The 25,398-nt window shown below is 33.9% G+C and overlaps 1 long non-coding RNA gene across 2 annotated transcripts; it reads right to left on the bottom strand.

Moving 5' to 3' along the window:
- Nucleotides 1-3,122: 3,122 nt before the first annotated feature.
- Nucleotides 3,123-23,897, bottom strand: LOC149779585 (uncharacterized). 2 transcript variants are annotated; one of them, XR_016415414.1, is made up of 5 exons: nucleotides 23,676-23,897; nucleotides 19,054-19,116; nucleotides 14,006-14,417; nucleotides 12,833-12,978; nucleotides 3,123-3,195 (listed from the first exon to the last, which is right to left on the bottom strand). It is a non-coding gene; the product is annotated as an uncharacterized LOC149779585 (long non-coding RNA). The 2 variants fall into 2 exon arrangements; XR_016415415.1 differs by lacking the exon at nucleotides 3,123-3,195 and adding an exon at nucleotides 10,923-11,159.
- Nucleotides 23,898-25,398: the final 1,501 nt, after the last annotated feature.

The raw sequence follows: 25,398 nt of genomic DNA, 5'->3' as shown, positions 1-25,398 counted from the left end.
TTGGTGATCTGAACTGACAAAATTTTGGGGATTTAAACTGAAGCAAATTTTATTTGATCTGAATTGAAACACAAGGTGACTGAACCAAAGCAAAATTAAGGTAATCTGAACTGGAACAAAATTTATGTAATCTGAACTGACCCAAACTTTATGTGATTGAAGTGAAACACAATTTGTGTTCTTAATTGAAAAAAAATTTGGGTGACTCTGAAAATTAGGTGATCTAAATTTAGATGAACAAAGTTTTATTTGAGTTATTTTGATACGTTTGCAAACAAAAAAACCACATCTACAATGGAACGCAAATTTCCTGCATCTGAATTTTGGAATTAGCCCATTTACAAATCTACCATTGACAAAGTGATCCCCTTGTCTTGCCTATGATTCACTGGTGAGACAAACTCTACGAAATAGCTGAAACATCGATTTACTGGCATGAAATAATAAGGACTTTTCCACTAAAACATACATGGGACTAGAAGTTCACAGTATTACCAGTATACCTTGGTATTTTTGGGGTAGGGACAAAAGTCCCCTGACTTGGGAATGACAAAACCTCCTTAGGAAAAATGACAGAGAATGAACAAAAGCCCCATCCCTTAACTGACGTTTTTTGAAATAAATAATTGTGTTATGGTATTCAATGTTTAAATTATCGCTATGAAACACAGCAATTTTAAAATGCAATCACCATGAATGTTTGATTAAAATAAGAAAATATTTATAACATTTTTTAAGTAATATAACTGAAAAAATATAATCTTTTATTACATGCTTGATATTTTTAAGTACATAATTCTATACTTATTCATGTTAAACAGTTAACTGTTTACATCTACAGTCATCCAAGATGAAGTGCTTAATTGATTTTGCATGAGAAAAGGTCTAACGAACCAGAACTGCACAATGCACAATGAACAATGATGAACTGTAATTAAATGTGAAAGTAACAAAAGATATTATGTCAGAGTACTTTTGTTCCTAAAACACCCGTCAACAGCAAACTAGTATTATGTAATATACTTTGATTCTTTTATCTATATACACCTACATTTGTTGAAACCATATGGTTTTGTACTATGAACAAGCATTTTAAAGCAATTTATTTGTTAGATTTTGTGGGTTTAATTGGGTATAAAAATGATTTCACAAATGTGCTTAGATATAGCATGGATGTTGGATTATTCCGTGTAGTAATGATTTGTAGCCAAGTGTGAGATACACAGATAGGTTCAATAAATTTGATTTATTTGTTTGATATTTATGAAAATATACCTGTATTGTATCAAAAGAAAAAGAAAAAAAAAACATTTTATTAAAATGTTTCATAGTCATTACACAAGATTACACATTACATTACACACTATATAAACTAAATAGTGCAAAGAAGACCATTGAACATCATAGTAAATATAGGTACAATAAATAATTAAATAAAATCTCAATCAAATCATGAACAGTTCTATAAAAATGAACAATGAAAATGCATAGTACTGTAAATACAAAAGATCAAGGGTCTTTTGTCCTCCCCTTGAGTGGCCTTTGTCCTATGGGTCTTTTGTCATACCCCAATTAGGGGGTGTCTGTCCTAGGTGGACTTTATCCTGGATTTGGTATTTTTTTGGGTGGTATGTACCAATGTACTTTTTTACTGTACAAGTTACATAGGTGGTTTCTGCCAGTAAGGAATGTAGAGAACTTCCCCAGGAATCTTGTCATAACTTTAATAATATTAACAGTGTTTTCATTATTCATGACAAAATAGTTCAAAAAATCATCTTGTTTATTAAACCATTATACCTCTCACAAATTAAAGGTCAATTTTACAAATATTGTATGATCCTTTAATAACATGCTTGACATGTTTCATGTCAATGCCATGGGCAAATGAAATGTGATAAAACATATTTGCGCCAAATCCAACTTTCAGATTTAAATATTTTTTAAAAAAATAAATAAAACACATATCACGTTTTAGCTGTTTAGCAGCATATGTAAATGTGATATATTTGTATTCTTTCTAAGACTACAAATCATCCTACAATATACCAGAACACACCTCTCAAGTTCACTAAATATTTTCTCATTTGTTCTGTTTTGTATATTTAATTTGTATTGTTTGTTAGGTTTCTTTTGTCCATGATTATATGTTATGTAAAATTGTATTTTGGACTTGACCTTGTCTAAAATTAAGTTCATGTTGTACTTGACCAGTAACATTTGTTTTGTCGACAACAAAATCATCATCATCATCATCAATCCCATAACCCAAGAGGTCATTGGGACACCACAGATGACCAGTTCTCTCCATCTGTCCATGTTCTCTACTGCCCTTTGGAAATCTCCAAATCCCATGCCTGTCCACTCCTTCAGCTCCATTCGCAAATATCTTTCAGCTGATGCCACTAAAACACTTGTGTGTTCATTAGTACTTTCAAGACTGGACTATTGTAACTCAATTCTGTCTGGTTCATCTCAATATCTACCCCAGAAACTTCAAAGAGTTCAAAACAAAGCTGCTCGGATCACACTTAGAGTACCATGATCAGAGCACATCTCCCTGCTGCTCTGTACCCTACACTGGCTATCAATTCAATCCAGAATCAAACACAAAATTTGCTGTCTGTGCTACGTTTCACTGATGGACTCCAGTCCACCATACCAATCCGACCTCACCCATGTGTACACACCTGCAAGATACTTATGCTCCTCTTCTGACAACCGTATACTCATTATTCCCACTATGAAAACAAAGTCATATGGACAACGTTCTTTTGCATACCAGGGCCCAGCAACATGGAATGAATTGTCCATTGAACTTAGACACAAAGACACAGTGATCCCACTCAAGCGTGCTCTTAAAACTCACTTATTTTGACTGCAATAACAAACTTAAAGACCTAACAAAGTTTCCTACCTTAAATATTTTCAACATGTTTTTTATGTTTTCTAATTTCATGGTGTTTGTTTTTTTGTAACTATATCATTATACATGTTTTTTATGTTATAGGCGTTGTCTAATGTTGTAAAGTGATTAGAGCTTCTAAAGATTAGGCGCTATACAAAGTCCTCATTATTATTATTATTATTATTATTGTTATTAATGTTCTCTTCCCACCTCTTTTTTTCTGTCTGCCTCTTCTTCTTCACCCTCGCAGTGTGCCTTGGAAGATTATTTTTGCCAGTCCAGATGATCTTGAGAAAAAGAATTGTATGTCAAGTATTCATTTACCCTGGTTGTCTTGCTAACTTTGATCACATTTGTAAATGAGTATGCTAATTTAAGGTAGTTTAATTATATTATATTCACCCCAAATCTTTTTTAACAGTGCTCGATTGATCACATGAAACGAACTGACCTCACACTTGACTGGGTTTGCTAGCGCTTACGCAGGTTGGATTTACATGCCTTTTAACTTTTCTTTTAGTCCACCCCCTTTATTTGATACAAAAGACTAATTAACATGTTAATAAAAGGTCAGCTTTTTAATTCATTGCAACAACACAACAAATTAGGTATCAAAACACTGTCAGCACTTATTAGGTTCTCACAGAAACACTCATGGACATAGCTGTTATGGTAGATTGACATATTTCACATTCGAATACAAGAGGGTACATTGTATTTACGATCATTACACCAAAAGATATAACTAAAACATGCATTTCACTTGATAAAAAACTTAATTGATATTTATTTATTACAGAGCTGCCTCGAGTAGGCAAAAGTGACAGTTTCATTGATCAAAATTTTGTTGCATACTGTTATTTACAGTGTACCAGTAATAAATTTTGGATTTTTAAAAAAAAAAAACGTATTAAAAGTTCATAATTTCATAATGTTAATTCAAATTTCCAGGTCATCTCAACCATTTTTGATGATAAAATGAGCGATATATCAAGATTTCGTTTACCAATTTTGATTGCAATTTCATGTTTAACAAATATGGGTCAAATTATTGGCACTATCCAGGGATCCATTACTGACCCCACGTTATAAGCAGGTTTGCAAGTTATCAGGATGCAAGTTATTGAGGGAGTTGTGTAAGTATTTTTAAAACTGCTTCCCGGAGAACCATGCATATTTATATGGAATAGCCCTAATCAGGATAGCTGTTTAACATCTAGAATAATATGCATATAAAATTAACTTATTTTTTTAATTTAAAAAAATGTTTTTCCTTTATTCATGCTACTGATTGTTTTGGTTAAAAAAAAGTCAGTCTAAAATGTAAATGTATTTGCTACTGATTGTTTTGGAAGTCTGATTTCATTGCACAACACCATACCACAGAAGATGACTTAGGCTGATGGGGTGGTAGGATTTGAACCTACACCCTTGCAGTTGTGATTCTGACACATTAGCCACTGAGCTCAAACAAATTTTGATAAAAAAACAATGAAGCATGATATACAATTACCACATTTTTGGAACACTGATGTCATACAAAGTAAAGATTATCCATACAAATATATAACCATATAAATTGACCTAAGAGTAAAGCCTAAAGTCAATGATGTGCTAAATGCAGGTCACAGTGACCTACTTAAGTTGGATTTAACATAATGAATGTGGCATACATGGCTGTACAGTCAAAGTTGCATGATTCATTGACCAAATGCTCAAGGAAAAAGAAGTCACTGAAGTATCAATATCAGGTTACAGTGACCTGCAGTTAAACACACCAAAGTTGGATCCATTCATTGAACTACAAGAACCTCTCAGTTAGGACACCTGAAAACTGACCTAAAGAGATGCATAAACTGCACTTAAAGGTCCATGTACGTTTCAGAGATGGGTAGATAGAAGGACAGGTTGAGATGAGGTTAACACTTAATGCTCCTTCCACATTTGGAGTCCCATGTGGTCAAGTGGTCTAAGGTGCTTTTTTTGATCAATGACATCTCTGTCTACATGGGCTGAAGTCTCAAATTGGTCAATCTCGGCAGAAAGATTGCTAGTAGCTTCCCATGGGCGTGGGTCAGTTGTTTTCCCTGGGTTTTCCCAATTCTTCCTCCACCAAAATATACTGGCTGCCATGTATATCCTATCAAGTGCTGAAAAATGGCATTAAACCCTCAAACCATCCTTTCACATACAGTGGATCATAAAAAAAATTGTCTTCTGAAACTTAGTGAAAAATTTGGCCTCAGTGCAACCTGAAAGACGACTTTAAAACTCTAACCTGACAAAAAACAAAATGCAAAAACTTATGTTAACAAGAAAGGTGTTCTTATCCAACATGTAAGTCAAAAACATTAAATCTGGTGATGGTATATGTTCAAAAGCTGAAATAACTGTTGACAGACCGTTATTCTTTCAGCTAGTGACCTTGACATGCAACCTGTAGAACCCCAAATCTATGGAATGAACCTCAAATGCAATCCCACCATAAAAGCTGGTCCAGGACTATAAGGGAACCATTTTACTTGTTGGAATCACAGTGACCTTAACCTTATACCTTTTTAACCAAACTTTATAAGGTTCTTTGTTATTCTATGTGCAAGTCAGCCACAAAGTTTGGTAACTGCTGATGGTGGATAACTCAAGTTATTTTGCAGAAATAAAATTTGCAATAGAAAGACAAACAACAAAAGATAATATACTCTGCCTTTACAGGTGAAATGATACACCTCTGCCACATCTCAGAAACAATTTATGACAACAACCTATGATACATTATCAACATTTATACCAATATGGTGATATTTTCATTTTTAGAAGGTCTGTCAGTGGAAAAATGGTGCCGTTTTAAATGTATCGACATACTGAAAGTACTTCCAGTGCAGATTACAGGTAAGCCTAGACTCATCACCTGTTCAAATACCATTCTCATCCTTCACAAGACTTTAGAACACAAAACGGACTACTTCCAAACAGACAACCCATTAGCTGTCATTGATTTGAAATCAACCTTTGAGGCCATCTGATCACATGCAGGACTCTTGCTTTAAAAAAAATGCCTCATTATCAATTTTATGTCTTCAGTGGCGTCACTAAGGGTGTGTGGACTGCACCGGGTGACACCATCAGAGGGGGCGACACCAAAATGACTATCTATAAATTTTTTGAATTTTTGTGCAGGAAAGAGGTCCATGGGGGTGACACCATGAGTTACTGCACCTGTCTATAAAAATCTTTGCATTTTTGGGCAGGAAGGGGGTCCATGGGGGTGACACTGTGAGTTATCACACATGACTGTTTATAAAAAGTTTGAATTTTTGTGCAGGAAGGAGGTCCATTGGGGGTGACACCATGAGTTACTGCACTGGGTGACACCAACCCTATAAATGATGCTACTGTATGTCCTCAGTGAAATTTGGAAAGCCTTATGATGTTGTCTTCAAAACAGAAGAAATAGTTCAATATCCTTGTGCAAGAAAATTATTCACTAGAACAAACCAGAATGTGGAAGTAAAGATAACTAACAACCAAATCCTTCACATTTCATTTTCTGCTGCTAAACAACTTCTGTGGCCACAGACAGTCATTTCTGTCAGTAAAAAGGAAAATAGTGACAACATCCAATCCCTTTCTACAAATGAACATGATGGCTATAAGTTGTGTGGCTTGGAATTGGCTCACTTGCCTATTCGGTGGTGATTTTTAAAATTTTTGTCAGCACATTCAGTTGTTCATCATATATATCAGATTGAAAGAAGATTCTCCAACCTTGTTCCTATTGTAAGATTTAAGTACTTTACAGATCATTTAATAACCACTTCTGCATAAGATTTTCTGTTGTTTGTATCCATTTGGATTGAGTTTGGATGCCAATACTTCCTGTGTGTCACAAAGTGAACACGCTAGAGTTAGTTCTGACTGGTGATTATTATTTTACCCTTTACTTGAAGAAACTATAACCACCCAGTTAGAAATGAATATAACATGTTTCACTACATGACCCACAAAAGTGTAGCTTTCAAATTTGATCCTGGCAGACAAGATGCAAAGCAACATACAAAGTTCGAGAAAAAGTAGTTATTAAATGATTAGTAAATTACTTAAATCATACATGAAGAACAAATCTGGAATAACTTCTTTATGCTGATATATGTTATCAGTGGCTGAACATGCTATCAGGATAAAGTAGCATGTAATTGATAATGTGGTGGTGGGGGAACTTGTATAGGTCAAGTTTTATATCAATTCTTTACCTCTTCTATCAATATGTGTATCAATATGGAAAAATTATCAGTACATCGATAAATCATTACACCAATACCTTACTTAAGATGGGGCAGGAGGTCATGGGTTCAAACCCCATGCCGAGTCACACCAAAGACTTATAAAATGGTACGAGCAGCTGCCTCGCTTGTTGCTCAGCATTAAGAGGTTAGTGTTAGGACTGGTCGGCCTGATGTCAGGATAATGTGACTGGGAGGGACATCATGCTACATGTCTGTGGCACGATGCCCTAGTGCTTGGTTCACTATAAGCTGTCACACTGAAGACATCATAGTGATATGACTGAAATTTTTTAAAGCTACATTAAAAATGCAACACACACACACACCTTAAGGTTGACTCATAAAAGTATTTAGCAAAACAGCAGTGAAATTTAAATGCAGAGCTTATTCCTAAAATAAATAAACAAAACCTTGAATACCAACTTAAACTTCAAGCTTTTCTCATAAAATATAACAAGAGTCCCATGAAGAGACTGATGCTCTACAGAGTGAAAAGAATTTCCAGGAAATAATAATAAGATCATTTCTTCTTTTTAAATCCAGAGTGTTGAAATTATCTCTGATATTCTTCAGCAATACCAAATTTTAAATCAACTGCTGTGGTGGACATAATGGCTGTCAAATTGCCACTATTTTCACGCAGGACCAAGTAGACATCATTAGAAGTCTTGGTGAAAATGCAATATTATAATGATTATCCATTCAGAGCCAATAGAGACAAGAAGATTTTCAGAACAGATGCAGTGATTGCCATTTTGAGTGTATGACTGGCACCATTTTCATTCAGAAACACCTAGGTATCATAAGAAGTGTACTGGTGGACATAGAACACAATTAATTGTACTATATGTTCTCTACATTTGTTTCTCAGTACTGACCTATCCACTGCTTGACAATCAATGCAAATCATATATTAATCTAATTGTGATCTGATTCCTGGTGAAAATCCCATGAGTCATAGACATCCATTTGGAAGAAGTAGAGGTAACAATATTTTAAAGATAGCCACTATGATGGTGATACTGAAAATTAGTCATTTTTATTTAGAACCAACTAGACACCATTAGAACTGTTCTGGAAAAAAAAACCTTTACTAAAATGACTTCCCATTTAAAAGCAAACACAATAATTTCAAGATGGCCACATATTAGTAATTAGGTCAGTAACATGTTAATTTAGGATCAACAAAACATGGTAATAAATCTTTTAGTAAAAACACAATAATGATAAGTTCATATAAGTCTTTTAGTGATAATAAGAGTTTCAAGATGACCACTGGTGGCGGTATTAGATGTCTGTGCAGCACCAGTTTGATTTAGGACCAACTAGACCTTGATTTGAATGTGTACTATGTAAAGTTTCACTGCAATTCTCCAAATACTATAAGACGAACAGCAATAACAAAACTGGTGCTAATGGATAGAAGGACCATGGATGACTGAACATCATGTAAGTTCTTCTGGACTATAACCAGCAGCGCTAAAAAGATTCAGTACAAGAATTCCATTGTATGTCATGTCTCTAACAGAGGCAGAACTGAAAAACATAGAACAGTCACATGTTCACAAAATGTAGGCCACTGTACCCTACTTTTTCCAGCATTGAATAGTGTCCTCTAAAACGAATAAACCCATAAAGTGTCAGAAAAATTAAGACATTATGATGCATAAAGCCTTCCTAAAGCAATACACAAAACCTTAAACACAGACTTTAACCTGTTGTCTATAAATACACCTCTCCCTCGATAACTCATGCACATCGGGGTCCAAAAACATAGACCGCACTATAAGAGAGAGCGCAAGTTACCAAGGGACCTCCAAAAAATCCGCTAGGCATCCAGAGAACCACAGGATTGGGGGAGGGGCACTTGGCTGTTTAATGACTGGATCGTTTTTTTTATAATCATGTCAAGAATAATTGTCAGTAAAGCGCTTCTCTGATAAAGTTGTTTGTTATTCTGTATAAATTACATTTATTTTCAAAATATCCAATATCTGAATGCTCGATAACATAATTCCAAAGCTGAATTTAACAACCAACACGGGTATGCAAAAACATTTGTGTACTATGTCATGGCTTTTTGTGTTGTTGACTAGTCTGGTACCTGGAGTGGTATTTAGAGCATTTTGCAAAACAAGGAGTCTACAAAGCACAGAAACCAGACTAACTGTTGATATACTACCAAACGAAATTCCTTTTTATCAACAAAAAAACCCGCTACGTTTCATGAGACAATCATATATGTTGAAACTCAATTTTTGATTTGTTCAATTAGTAAAATATTGAAGCTGTGATTTCTTTCCAAGTAACATTGAAACTTCTTATCATCCTTGAGGATATCTCAACGTGAAAATTCAGGAATTCTCTGAAACTGGTTTTTCCCACAATGGTCCGTATCTGTGAAACAAAGCTCTTTATTTTACTATGTACTCATTTTGCTTGGTTGCCTTGCTATGTTTAATCAATTATGATTGAGTAGGTTAATTTAAGTTAGTTTAATTAGATTACGTACAAAATAACATTTATACCGCATTTACTGTATATGTTGGGACAACATATTTGTTGGGACACCATAAGTTAATTTTAAAAGTAATTTTTTTGTGCACTGTATGTTCTGAGACACATCGTTTTTTCAGGTCATAAGTTGTGGGACACCTTTTAAATCATTTGAAAATTACATGTCGGAAATTGCACTCCAACTTAAATTTTATTATAAAAAATATAAAATTGTGTACTTGAGATAAAACTCTTTAATCCACTGCAACAGCATCTCATCAACACAACCCTTCTCCTGCACACGTACAATCTATTCTTTTGGTACATGAATATTTTTTTAGCTTTCTCATACCATGAGAAATTGTTAGAGGCAAACACCAACTGAAGCGGAAACTGCAAGGACAAAAGTCAGATTTTTTCAAATCTGCACTAGTCTTGCTAATTCTCACACTTTGACGCCCATCTTACTGTCAGTCCATCAAGGAATGTGATCAAAGTACACTAGAGTTTCATCCATTTTAATGATTATATTGTCGGCAAAATGATCTGTTTCTCTTCTGGCCTTCACGTGATTTTATTTTCTCCAAATCTTCTGGATGATGCTGGATCATCGATGTTTGCGCACGAAGCACTATATTGTGTAACTTTAAAAACTGTTCCATTGTTTCACTTTATTTTCAAAATTTTTGTGAATACTGGTGAAAAGGAAGCAAAGTTAGCTTCCATATCTCAGCCGTCTTTGTATATTCAAAGCTAAAAAATAAAAAATCAGCACACTTAAAAGAATCCATAGTTGGCTTCTGATGTCAGCTTGCTTTGTAATAAAAATAACCTTTGTCTTTGATGTCCTGTCGGTAAGTTCAAAGAAGAAGTTTACTGCTGGCTGCCAGTTGTGTTTATTTACCACCAGGGCTTCTATGTGCTTGGCATCTGTAGTAATAATTAATACAAAGGTGCACTGATTTCTGCGGGTAAACAGTAATGATACTTTTGTAATCCGCGCTGGCGAAAAGATTGTCACTTGCACTCAAGTAAATGTGTTTTCAAATAATGAAATTTTGTTTGCGAGATACTGTCATACAGTAGACCTGGATATAAATTAATCATGGCTATTTTGCACCTAACACTGTGCCATGCATGAATGGCAGTTGTCTTCAGTATATCGGTTGATGGTTTCCCTCTCGTTTGCAAAATCGTTTGCTGCTCTTCTGGCCTTCACAAATTCATCACATGATTTTATTTTCTCCAAATATTCTGGGTGATGCTGAGTCATCAACATCTGTGCACAAAGCACTATATTGTGTCGCTTTAAAATTTGTTCCAGTTTCAGTTTATTTTCAAAATTCCCATGAAGACAGTTGAAAAGGAACCCAAGTTTGCTTCCATATTTCAGCCATCTTTGTATATTCAAAAAAAATAAAAAATCGGCTCACTTCACAGAATCCATAGTCGGCTTCCAATGTCAGCTTGCTCTGCAATAAATAACCTTTGTATTGATATCCTTTACAAAAAAAGTAACCAAAGATCGGCTTCTGAGATCGGCTTGCTTTGTAATAAAAAAAACTTTTGTCTTTGTTGTCCTGTCGGTAGGTTAAAAGAAGGAGTTAATTGCTTGCTGCCAGTCATGTTTATTCACCACCAGGGCTTCTATATGCTTGGCATCTGTGGTTACAATTAATAGAAAATGGGAATTGATGTCGGCGGGTAAATAGTAAGGATAATTTTGTAACCCGAGCTGGTGAAAAGATTGTCATTTGCCCTCAAGTGAATTTGTTTTCAAATGATTTTTATCTTTGAGATATTGTCATACAGTAGACCTGGATATAATTCAATCTTGATTATTTTGCACCCAACACCGTGTCATGCGTGAATGGACTCTTCAAGATATTGGCTGACTATTTCCCTCTTGTTTGCGATTTTGTTGGCTCCAGTTTTCAGTTGGATAACATGTTCAAACCTCTGAGCACAACCACACACAACTGTATCTCAATGTTCGTGTCACTGAACAACGTGGTGTGTGGTATCGTACATAATTGATACACGCTACAGTATGGAATCCTACGCTACTTATATGGATTTCGTGGAAATATTTTATTCTTTAATGCTCATGTTGAAAAATAGAATAAATGATAACAACACGAGGTTATTTTCTTTCTCTTTAATATCAATTAAGCATTTTATTTATCTATTTTATTGCAGTGGGGTGGGGCAAGCACAAATGCAATACAAATTTATTTCGTTTTTTAAGTCTTGGGACATATGACCAAAGTGAAAAAATGTTTCACCATAAGTTCTGGGACAGGAAAAAAAATAATTATTTTATCGTGTCCCAACATATACGGTAAATACGGTAAGTGTTTGATTGATGAACTGAAATGAGTTACCCGACATATGACTGGGGCCGCCTGGTTCTTAAGCATATTGGATATGTATGCCTTTTAAATTTTTTATTTATTCCACCTCCTTTATTTTATTCGCAAGATGTAATTAGCGTGATAATAGAAACAGAGGCCTGCTTTTTATTTAGTACAAAAATACAACAAATGCTCCCGCTAGTTCGATATAAAAATATGGTCGGCACTTAAATAGGTTCTCAGAGAAATGCTCGTGAACATAGCTGATATGGTAGATTGTCACATTTTACATTTAATTACAAGAGGCACATTGCATTTATGATGGTTACACTTAAAAGGAACTAAAAAAACAAAACTAGAACACAAATTTCAATTGATGAAAAAAATTATTTAATTTTTTTAATTAATTTAAGTACTGCCTCCACTAGGCGTAAGTGACCTTTTCATTGATCAAAATTTCCTTGAATATCGTTATGACTTTTTTTTAAAAGTTTATATTTCCTAATGTTGATTACAATTTCCAGGTCCTATCTACTGTTTTCGATGATAAAACGAGCGATATATCAAAGTTTCCTTTACCAATTTTGATCACGATTTTCAACAAATAGGGATCAGATGTTTGGTATTTTCTGGTTTAAAAAATGAGATCCATGCCTGACCCTACATTATAAGCGGGTTCACGAGTTATCAGGGCAGGAGTTATTGAGGAAGTGGTGAATATAGATATATATTCTCACATATAGTCAAAATATTGTTCAACCTAAAAAAAATGACTTTCTAGACTGACTCACCTTGAGTGTGGTCACTAATGCATTTTTGAGGTCGTGGTGTACATAAGTTCCTGGCAGGTGTACATGACCAAGCTTGATGTCAGGCTCCATACCATGTTATGCGCAGCTGCTCACATTTTGTTTTCCTCGGGATCAAAGGTCAAATCCTATAAGGCAAAGTCATAATTGCTATTAGCAAAACAAAAACAAAACAATTTGATGAGATCTTCAACTGCAAAATGAGATCATAAGTCATGAAAAGTACTGACTTAAATAAGGGACAAAACTTCATAAAATACGGCATGAACATTAAAACATAAATTGGACCTAAACATTGATTTCAAATGTTATCTACAACAATGTTTCAATCTATGAAGCCCATAAAGGGGGCACTCACCAGTTATTATGTACTTTTGAGAGAGTGACATATGTAAGGTGAAGTTGTTTGCATTTAAAACATGCACAATGAAGAGAATGTTGGCATACTTCTATGCTACATTAATGTAATGTGGATGATATTTCTTTGGATATTGTACTTTTGGAAATTGATCTAAGCACACTGCTAACTAAAACGACTGCTCCCTTGTGCTAAACAATCAGCCTGAATTAGCCTAAAGTACACTATCCATAGCAGCTATTAAAATAGGGAAAATGAATTTTGCCAGACTAGACAATACCAGCTTTTGAAAGTGCTATGAATGAATTACCAAATATATAAAATGTAAAAATAAAACTTATTGGCTCTTTTTTATACAATTTACCTCTGAAGTTCAGGAAGTGAAAATGACCGAGTGGAGCAAGCACTTTTTTGAAAGGTGCACATCTGGAGTAAGGTCATGCTGTATACTCTATAACTCATATTACACCCATCAATCATACACCAAAATAAAGGGAATTAAAGGTTCTTTGAATTATATCTAAGATATACAAGGTTATTTTTAAATAGCCAGAATAACCAGTGAGGAAATCCGGGGAAATTCTTTTTCTTTAAAATTCTAACCCTATGCAAAATACGAAACTGTAGAGCGCTACCAAAAGGTAATAAAGTGGAAAGTGATGGGAAAAGTTAGAAACTGAACAGGGGACACAACTATATTAAACTTAGCTCAAGCACAATCTATGTACAAAGTCTGGTAGCCAAAGATGATAAAAATCTAGTTAGTGAATAAAAATAATATTTCTTCTTTCAACAACCTTGATCTTTGATCTGCTTCCCGCAATACTGATGAACTTCTCTCATGCCCCAAATGCCAACTTTTCAAATCTTGATGAGTTTAGATGATGGGGTAGTTCAAGTTATTGTGTTGAAACCATCTTTTTTCATTTAGCTAGTGACCTTTGACTTGTTGACCTCCAAATGATAGGCTTCTTCCTCACCCAAAGTAATAGCCATCCACAAAGTTTGGTCACTGCAGATGGCTGAGAACTGGTTATTGTTATTTCATTCAAAGATGCTTTGTCCTTTCAGCTTCCCAAAATCAATAGGCTTCTTCATTATTTTTGTGGTACAAGCCATCAGTAAAATTAAGTAACTGTTGATGGAAGACAACACAAATTATTGTGCAGAAACCTTTGCTTTCAGTCACACTGACCTTGACTTCTGACCCTGAAAGGTAAAACTCAATTTAATAATGAAATACTTATCTGATAATATAATAATGCTATCTCTTTTCATGGTGCACGTCCCCAGTTAATATGGTTATTCTCTCCAACATTTAGTAATAAAAAAAACCATGAAACTTGTCTAATTACTCAGACAACTTCCATGATTCAGAATATTGTCCTTGTTCAAACTCGATGAGACTGAAAAGACATGTGAGCTCTGAGGGATGAGGGAATTGGTCAACCATTACTTATGTGAAGTATTAAAGCCAATAAATACTACAGTGACTCAAAAAAGAGAGTGATTACTCATCAAAAGCAATCATTCCATGACTGTGACATTATAATACTTTATTCACATAGACACTTCTAATTTTAATATATATATATATATATATATATATATATATATATATATATATATATATATATATATATATATATATATATATACATACATACACACATATATGTCTTGGGTTTTCAAATACTCTTCAAACTGCTTGTCAGAATAGGGGCACCCTTCAAATTTAATATCTTTTGGATACATGGATAATCTGACATAAAGGCTTACTTGTCCTAAACATTTATGAATTTACAAGATAATTACTTAATACATGGATAATCTTACATAATGGCTTACTTGTCCTGAACATTTGTGAATTTATGAGACAATAATTGAATACATGGATAATCTTACATAATGGCTTACTTGTCCTGAACATTTATGAGATAATTACTGAATACATGGATAATCTTACATAATGGCTTACTTGTACTGAACATTTGTGAATTTACAAGATAATTACTGAATACATGGATAATCTTACATAATGGCTTACTTGTCCTGAACATTTATGAATTTACAAGATAATTACTGAATACATGGATAATCTTACATAATGGCTTACTTGTCCTGAACATTTATGAATTTATGAGATAATTACTGAATACATGAATAATCTTACATAATGGCTTACTTGTCCTGAACATTTGAGATAATTACTGAATACATGGATAATCTTACATAATGGCTTACTTGTCATGAACATTTATGAATTTATGAGATAATTACTTAATACATGGATAATCTTACCTAATGGCTTACTTGTGCTGAACATTTATGAATTTACAAGATAATTACTGAACACATGGATAATCTTATATAATGGCTTACTTGTCCTGAACATTTGAGATAATCACTGAATACATGGATAATCTTACATAATGGGTTGCTTCCCCTGAACATTTATGAGATAATTACTGAATGCAATGGCTACAAGGTTTGTACTGTGGTCTTGTGAACATATAATAAATCAAATAACATCTTTATTCATCAAATAAAGTTGATCCTTATAAAGAAGAATATAGAAGGAATTTAAAACCCATTCAGTAAATCATCAAGATATTCTGTGTCCAAAATACTGATAGATTTGACTGATTAAGCTCTCTTTGAGCCATGCAGTGAAGGTATTATTTTGTTAAGCATACAAACAATTACACATGCCAAATACCATTAGCATATATTAGTACCATATCCAAGGGATAAAATATATTTAGGTTTTAAAAATCATTGTTGATTTATCTTTCCATTTCTAAATAAAATGAATTCTATGAAAATTTGATCTTGTGACCTTAACATTTTGTCCTTTGTGAACATTGTCTTTTACAGATTTATGGCAGAGGTAAGAAAGTGATACTAATAAATGTTGTACTTTATGAGCAGTTGCCTTCAATATAAAGATAAGTAAAATTTAAATTTAAAATGTATCCATGATCATATTTTATTTGCTAGACTGCCTTCAAGGAATGTTGCAGAAAGCAAAACATTACATTTGGAAATACATGTATCATGTTTCACATGTTGTCTGCTTTATGCAGCCAGTATTGAGTTGATTTTTCTAGCTTCATTGTTAGAATGAACCCAAAAATTTTAATGTGAATTTAAACATGAGTTAACTAATCTGATCTCCAGTCCCACTACCATCAATCAGAACATCTCTGCCTATTTTATCAAGCCAAGAAAGAAACCTCTGATGTAATTTGCCACCATTCATTGAGATCTATATTTCAGAACTAATTCTTGGCATTTTCCATTAGAAAATAGGTCATGCATACCACCAAAGGTGATTCAACAAATCACTAAACTTTATGTGTATTCCTACGTTCCTTTGAGGTTATATTTTGGCTTGATCGATTTGGTCAAGGGATGTATCATCACCACCATAATTTGGCTACAGTCATGTCAGGGTATATTACAAAGGAATGTACCTTTGCTGGTGGGGGGTCCCCAAGTGGCCAAGTGGTTACGGATCACTGTCATCTCACCTCTGTCTGCATGTGTTTGAGTCTCGGGTTCAGGCAATGTGGGTATGTGAGAAAGCTTGCCATTATCTTCTCATGGGTCTGTGGTTCTTTCCAGGGTTTTCCCAGGTTCTTCTTCCACCATTTTTATTGGCCATCATGTATAGCCTATCTTGTGCTGAAAAATGGTGTTAAACCCAAGCAACAACAACAACAACAACAACTTTGGCTGGTGCCTGGTCTAAAATGGCAAGCCAGTATCATATACTCATAACAATTAAAAGCTATGTCTCCTGATTACTTACTGTGTTGTACAGTGCATAGCAGAGTGCATCCAAAGCAGTGAACCAGACTAATGGGCACAGTGCATCATGGGAAAAAAGTACAAAGATTCAGAGCCTTCACTAAGATGATAGTTCTCTGAAATTCATGACATGTTTTTGAGACCAGCAGGACAAAATAGCTACATACAAGGTCATGGGACAATATTTGAATCCTTAATGGCTCACAAGTGCAGTCAGACAAATACTTGAGGGTTTTTATTCAAGACTGGTTTGTCAGTTTACATTCTTCTAGTGACTAGAAATTTATAAGCCTTTGAAAGTAAATTTTCAATTTGAACATTATTTAAAATGTCTTAGGAGTCTAAATTGTTCATTTTTCATAATCATTCAAAATTGGAATTATAAACAACCACTTGAAAATGGAAGGTTGAAAAAAAGGCAGTGTTTGTTACTTGTATTGCTACGAACTAAGAGATGAGTATGTTTTGGAATGCAAAGAATTCTGTAACTGCAGAAAACTGAGTGCAACCATCATACTACATTGGAATGCAAAGAATTAATAGTTGAAAATTAAGTGTAAAACCATTCTACAGACATCCTAGTATGTATAAATTGATAGTCTTCATGAATACTACAAATTCATTACAACTTTAAAATACTGCAAATTTATTTTGTTAATGTTTCATTTTTTTTAATCAGTACATTTGTACTTATTTTAGTTTACCAATGTCAATGTAATTATTGTCTTTGTGTATTGCCAGTTACTAAACGGTATTTTCTAATGATTTGATCAACTGATTGATTTATTAAGCATGGGATATCAGTTTCTGTCTGTTTCTTTCTTTCTAGTATGTGCTTTACTCTTCTGAGAAGTAATAAGGTCACAGTTAAATATCAGGATAACAATTCTTACAAACATCACAAGCAAACACATTTAAGGAATTTTCTACTGCTACTAATAATAATAATGTGGACTTAGTACAGCTCCTAATATTTAGAAACTCTAAGCACTATACGATATTAGATAGCATATAAAAACACAATATATATATATATATATATATATATATATATATATATATATATATATATATATATATATATATATATATATATGCGCACTCCTGTGACAATAAAGTGTTGCCTGGTAAACACAGTCATGCTGATGATAAAGACAAGACCATTCACATGAATAGTTTCATTCAGTGATGAATAACCAAACAAGGCAAGTTTACTTGCATCACATCATCAAATGAGGGGCCCCTGAGTGGCTGAGTGGTCCAAAGTGCTCTCTGTTACAGATCACTGCCATCTCATTTCTGTCTGCATGGGAACGAGTCTCAGATTTGGCCAATGTGGGTATATGAGAAAGCTTACCAGTAGCTTCTCGTGGGTCGGTGGATCTTTCCGGGGTTTTCCCGGGTTCTTCCTCCACCATTAATACTGGCCGCCATGTATAGCCTATCGTGTGCTGAAAATTGGTGTTAAACCCTACAACAACAACAACAATTATCAAATGATCTTTCTGTTGGTACCATGGCATCTGCATGAAAAAGGTTCTATGGAGAAAACAAGAAGGAAACATATGCCTACATAAAGCAAATAAAATATCTCTGAATCTTCTATTGTCTTTGATTATATATATATATATATATATATATATATATATATATATATATATATATATATATATATAGTGAGATATATTCTCCCTCATGCATTCAAACAAACAAAATTATACAGAGAGAAAGAAATATGTTTTAGATCATTAAGTTAACATGTATAATTGGGACACTCTGTATTAAATGGCTGAAGCCAGTAAATATGTCTGGAAGAATTTATTTCTGAAAAATACAGTGTACAATGAATTAGCAGATTGCGAACATTCTAGTTCACTCTCTTACTTTTTCCAAATGCTGATGATCAGCAAAATAAAGCCTATGTATGAAGCCCACAATAATTATATTTTAATCTGATGCTGCAGCTTAATTATATCATTTAGGAAACAAATCTGGTTGACATTTACAGTAAAATTCAATAATGTATACCTACCTAACTGTACAAGGATAAATTTCCACTCACAATCTGTCACATCCTGGTAACAGCAGGTAAATACTGGAAAAAGATAACAACAAAAATATCTCAGTGAGTGCTCATGAGGACATAACTAGCAAAAAAAAAAGCAACCCATTTCATTGAAATGAAATTATTTCCTAAATATCCCAAACAAAATCTTCACTCTCTCCTTTAAATGCATCATATAGTAAGAATTGCAACATGAAAAATAATATAATTATTGGACGGTCAACAGCTGTACTCCTACCCATAAACTCTAATATGCAGCTTTTTAAAATTTAAAATGAGTGTTACAAAAAAAGAAAAGAATTAGTTTTAAAGTAGACTTAAAACTGCACACAATCACTGATAATATTGTTGATTTAGAACTTCATGTGTCCACAGCAAAATCATCTATTGTGGAGGCAAGATACCAAGACAAAGAAATGTTACCCATTTCTGAACTTAATTTAGGAAATAAACATAAAATGCAAAAGAAAACATCTGAAAAATTACCAAAAATTGCATCCTACACAATAAATATAAGATGGCAGTACGATACACACATTATGACATAATGAAGTGCATGATCTTCTTGTTTAACAGATATGACTCTTTCACAAAGTAATAATCATCGTATTCAATACATCATTCAGGGTATTTATTATGCTGTACTGCTTACTTGGTATTTATTATACTGCACTGCTTCCTGTGTATTTGTTATACTGTACTGCTTCCCGAGTATTTACTATACTGTATTGCATAGTGTATTTACTACACTGTATTGCTTACTCTATTACACTGTGCTGCTGTGTATTTTTACACTGTACTGCTTACTGTGTATTTATTATACTGTGTTGCTTACTGGGTATTTATTATATTGTTTTGCTTGCTGGGTGTTTATTATACTGTATTGCTTACTGCATATTTATTATACTGTATTGCTTACTGGGTATTTATTATACTGTATTGCTTACTGGATATTTACAATACATTACTTTCTGAGTATTTATTACACTGTAGCATCCATTTCCATGTAAAGAAATAGCAGTTAGGTTTATTGTCAAATGTATTTATATGCATGCTCATGTTAATTCATGTGTGCCCAGTTTTGCACACTAACATCATGCAGTGTACCTAAATAGGCAAACTATCACATGGTCAGCAGGGTCAGTTTTTTTAATTCGTTGGTGTATATTTTCTATTGCACACATTTTACAGTGTGGTTATGATGGATTTTATTGATATTATGCCCTTTGCATATTTGACAGTGAATTATTTTACTCAATAGGAAAAGATGGACTACTTAATTTTTTCATGTTGGTAACTGTGCAGTCAGGTGAACAGTGACAATATAACAATCTAAGTATATACAGGAAAATACAAAAGTCTTCATTTGCAATACGCATTTCAGGTCATAAGTAAGGGTGTATGACTACAATATGTGTTTGCGTAAGGACCGGCTTTAATGTTTACATTCCCCTCAAGTTTGAATTTTGTTTCTGATACCATGTTTGATAGTTTTGATCAAGGCATGTAACACCCCACAAAATATCTGTTAAACAATAGGTCTATCCCTTTGGGAGGCAAGAACCAAGGTGGCAAAATGGAAATAAACACCTGAGGTTTATATCAACCAGAGGAGTTTTTTTCTTCGATAGCGAGTGATCCTGCCTAATGGGAAGGTTATGATGGTTCGATACAAATAAGGCCTTATGAAACAGATATTTTCAGTCCCCTGTGTCTTAACATAAGGAGCATGAAGGTCTTAGCAAAGTAGTTAGTCCAAATATGTCCAAACCCTGGTCTAACACATTAGGTTTACTCCTTTTTGTTTGGTTTGACTTCTTATACTGTATCATGTCTGATGGGGATATTTGACACAAGAATGACTTGTTCTATGATCAGTTACCTGCTATAGAAGAAAATGCAATAATAAATTCAAAGGCATGGATATCAAGCTGCATGACAATCATTTGCGACAGCCGTCTGAATCGGGACAGACTCCATCATTAATTTTAACAATTCTTGCTATTCAGCACAAATTAGCTATGTTGTTTATTAATTGTAATGCTATCATCTGGTTTTTCTTTGTTTATTATTTAAGTCTTTGAGGTAGATTTCCTGTCATTTAAACATGTAAATAATCCAGAGCTGACTTCATTTTAATCATTTTTACTTATTTATCTCTATTTTGTGGGGTGGGGGAGGGGTATGGTAAGCTGTTACTCCTTCTGAGAAAGAGTTTAACTAGTTTACCATAAATACATTGTATCCAACTAGAGCTGGTTATTCTGATTAAATTAAATCTCTGATTATATGACTGCTTCAGCATACCTACTATAACATGCCATGCCATGCTAAAACATATCTTCCTCCAAAATCACTAACATGGATGTATTTAAAATACATGATTTTCAGTAATTAAAAACAAAATTTAAATTCCATATATATCCATAACATATTGTATAAAGTAAACAGTCCTGCTTAGTGTGCATGTGAAACTATCCTCAGGGCAGTTAATATAGCTCATTGGCTAATAGGCAATTAAAAAGCAAATTGGTCAGAACAAACAATAAACCATTTCACACACTACTTAACTGGCTGATAATAACTAGGGTGACATGACAACTCCTGTGAAGGAGCCCCTCATACTAGTTTGCATAGGTAAAATTCCCAAAGTGGAACAACCACATTCATTTCAAGTGATGGGTAAATCAAAAAGTATTATTCGCTATTGTAATCTTAAAACACGAACTATTCAGGATGATTTTAGCCAAGTAATAAATTGACAGAAAGACAATAATAAGCACATGCTTGTGTTGTACAGTTGATTTATGCTGATAAAGCGTTATCACCCATACAGGACAGAGGAGTTTATTACTGCTTTATTACCAAAGCTGGCAATGCTAACGTGATATCAACTGAAAGAAGAGTTTACATGGATTCACTCAGAGAATCCAGCAGGAATTATTATTTTTTTTTTTTAACATTTCATCTAGTCTCAAATTAGTGCAAAGATGAACACCAATGACACCTGCATTACCTTCAAACCCCCTGCTGAACTACTGAATGATACAAAGACTTCATCTAATTAAGTCGATATTTTGACATCCAATGTAAGACAGAAACCTTATGTATTTAGTGTCAGGTGTGGTTGTGATTATCTGTTTGCACATATGTGTGTATGTCTGGTGATATCTGACACATAGGGGCTCTTATCATTGCTTAAAATTTAATTATCAGTCACACATGTATATGACAGGCAAACTGTAAGCGGCAGTACTAGCCCCTATGATTTGACAATGCTAAATTTAAAAACTCTTTCCCTTGTAAGTGTATAAAATGCTTTGACGAAAACAGACAAGATATTTTCTTTTATTCAGATTTAAATTTCCAATTACTTTCTATAAGCTTATATGAAAAGAAAGTTTATTCTCAACTAGAAGAAATTGCTTTTGGGGGTGGGGGGTGTCTGTGCTTTCAGACCTCAAAACACGTTTCGAGTCTTACCCACCACCACCACACACATATTTTATGGGAATAAAGCATAATTCTGTAAGTATTGATTTTAAATATACTGAAGGTGATAGAAGCCTTTCTAGTTGACCACATGTTGTCTATCTTCTCTTTTTTACTTCATCTGCCGATGGGTATACTCCAATGCTGTATTATCATAGGCTCTATAATATCGTGGGAAACTGGATTTTCCAATTAATTTTGGAAACGTGTCATCTAGCAGTTGTTTACAGATGTAAACTAGCCAATAAGGGATGCAGATATCTTATAGCACAATTTCCTCTCAAATGTCAGCTTTTTTTAAAAGTTTACATTGAGAAAGAATGAACATCACTTTTTTTTGTAAAATGCATGCATTCCATTGATCAGCATTTACAAAACTCAAATCAAACTTGCTATACCTGCATTGGCTTTGATTATAAAATATACTAAGTGTATCATCTAATGTTTGTTGATTATAGGTCATATACTGAGGGTGATATACATGTCCTTACAAGGTTAAGCTTGGAATTTCATTCCATGGTAGCCAATATGGACCAAAATTGACAAAATGTTGCTTATTATAATACTTCTCTTACATAAATAAGAATAACAGTTAAACTCTCTTGAAATCTGTAATATTTCAATAATAATAATAATAACAAATTGATATATTTTATTTCTTTGCCCACACTGCATTTAAAATTCATATAAAGTTATACAATATTTGTTTTTAAATTGTAATGTTGTTCTACACGGATTTCCACTTTAACTGCACATGTGATCGATTTGATTATTGGATCCTTTCGTTTTTTTTTGTGTGGAAATATTCTGCCAGTACAAGCATGGGCATTCCTTCGCATAGGTAAATTGCAATTTGTTTATTATAATACGTGTGTGCTACCATACCAAAGTTAGGCGAATACCACGATAGAGTTGTTCCCTCGTGGTAGGTTAATCTGGGTCAGCCACCAATATATATTGTTTTATTTGCATTTACGCGCTTCGATTGAGAAAGATATTTTATAGGAATAGGAAGAGGGAAAATCATAGAAACTTTGTTAATTATAAACAGCAATAGCAAAACAATTTTATTATGTACCGATAAGAACATTAAGTACCGCGATAATACAGCGTTCCGGGATATTATGCTGGCAGACGACAAAAGAAAGCACATTCTCATAAAGCCTGCTGGGATCTCCCGAACTATGTACGACACTGGCAAGTACTGTAGCATACGAAAAATAAGTACATGATCATGCTACATGCGTCTGTTCGAATCTGTCTGTATTAACTTCGACTACAAATTCATGTTATTAACCCGTGTATCATCCATAACGTCAAGGAATTGAAACCATTTTAATTTTTCAAAACGGGAAATGCATAAAGAGAAGACAACTCGCCTGAAAACATGAGTATTTTAGAAGAGGCATTCAAAAACTGGTGAAGGACGTATTTGGGATTGTGCCAAAAGAAAAGAAAAAGCTTTACTTAGCAGAAGAAAACACACACATAACTGGTTTCAGAATTCTTTGTTTTAAAATAAATATTAGTAATATACATAGCAGATTTGTTTTTATTTATTTATTTTGTAAAACGAGCCTCCCTACAACGGCATCCACCCTGTAATCTTGAAAATGGTACCAGGCTGATTCGGACCATGGGTTTGGATGAGCTGGATTTATCTTTATCCTGTACATTGTATTATTAGTGCTAAATAAGACATATACTATGCAATTAAATTGGGGTCCTGTCAATTTTATTATGCAATACAGTATTATACAGGGGTGTAGTGCTATGGGAACGGCGTTCCCTTACTTTTTTACGCGTTCTCTAACATTTTTGCGCTTGCCGTTGTCCACTCTACACACACACACACACACACACACACACACACACACGTGAATAACATGCATTCCCTCACTTCTTTAGCAGCAGAGAGGGTGAACAGACCACTTAGGGGAATGGTCACCCTTGTGTTTTACCAAAAAAAATAGTGACCACTCATAGAGGTCAATTACCACGTCTACGATTATTGTTTGTCCCAAACAGAACCGTAGACGCCCCTCTCTGCTGCTATCAATATTGGGAATCATCATCTGAATCATGGGAATCTTCATCTGTTTCATCTTCATCTGAATCTTCGGAATTTGTTCTATGTTTCAAGTAATATTCAAGTTCTGATGGTGGTTTTTCTATTTTTGGATTTATGTTCTTTCTGTGTTTATAATATATCATCAAACTTCTGTATCGATCTCCACCACAATTTTTGCAAATCTGATATAATCCTCTAACGCCGTTGTTACATCCAACACATCTTCGTGGACCAGCATGAGGATTTTTCTTTATAAGATAATTATGTTTCTTGCAATATTCTCCACGGCACCTTTTGTTGCATTTATCTGTTGTTCCTTGACGCAGCCACGCACAGTTGTTCATTATATTAATGATATCTATTTAATTAAATTTAATTTTATCATCACCCCTGTTACCCAAATATTTTATCAATACCCACACGATATCTTGTTCTTGGATCATGTAAATTTATTGTTATAAATCCATGCGGAGTAGCTTGCGCTCGTGAGAAGAAATTTTTGAATTTAATTATATCCATGTCACCACCACACCAAGTTTGATGAATATTTCGCAACGTGTGTGTGTCTACGCCATTAAACACAACTAAAATGTTGCAGTTGTCTCTGATCACCTTCGGAATTTGTGTATATCGTTGAGTAACATAGATCACGTCTGTATTTTTGTGTCTACCTCGGGAAAATATTCTGGCTGGATTTGATTGTTTATCTAGCATCACATCGTCGTATACAACTAAATTATTAATAAATC

The sequence above is a fragment of the Sinohyriopsis cumingii genome, chromosome 17 (assembly GCF_028554795.1).
Source record: "Sinohyriopsis cumingii isolate HCF-2022 chromosome 17, ASM2855479v2, whole genome shotgun sequence".
NCBI lineage: Eukaryota > Metazoa > Mollusca > Bivalvia > Unionida > Unionidae > Sinohyriopsis > Sinohyriopsis cumingii.
Note: the sequence above shows the minus strand (reverse complement) of the source record. Positions and strands in the feature narration are given on the sequence as shown.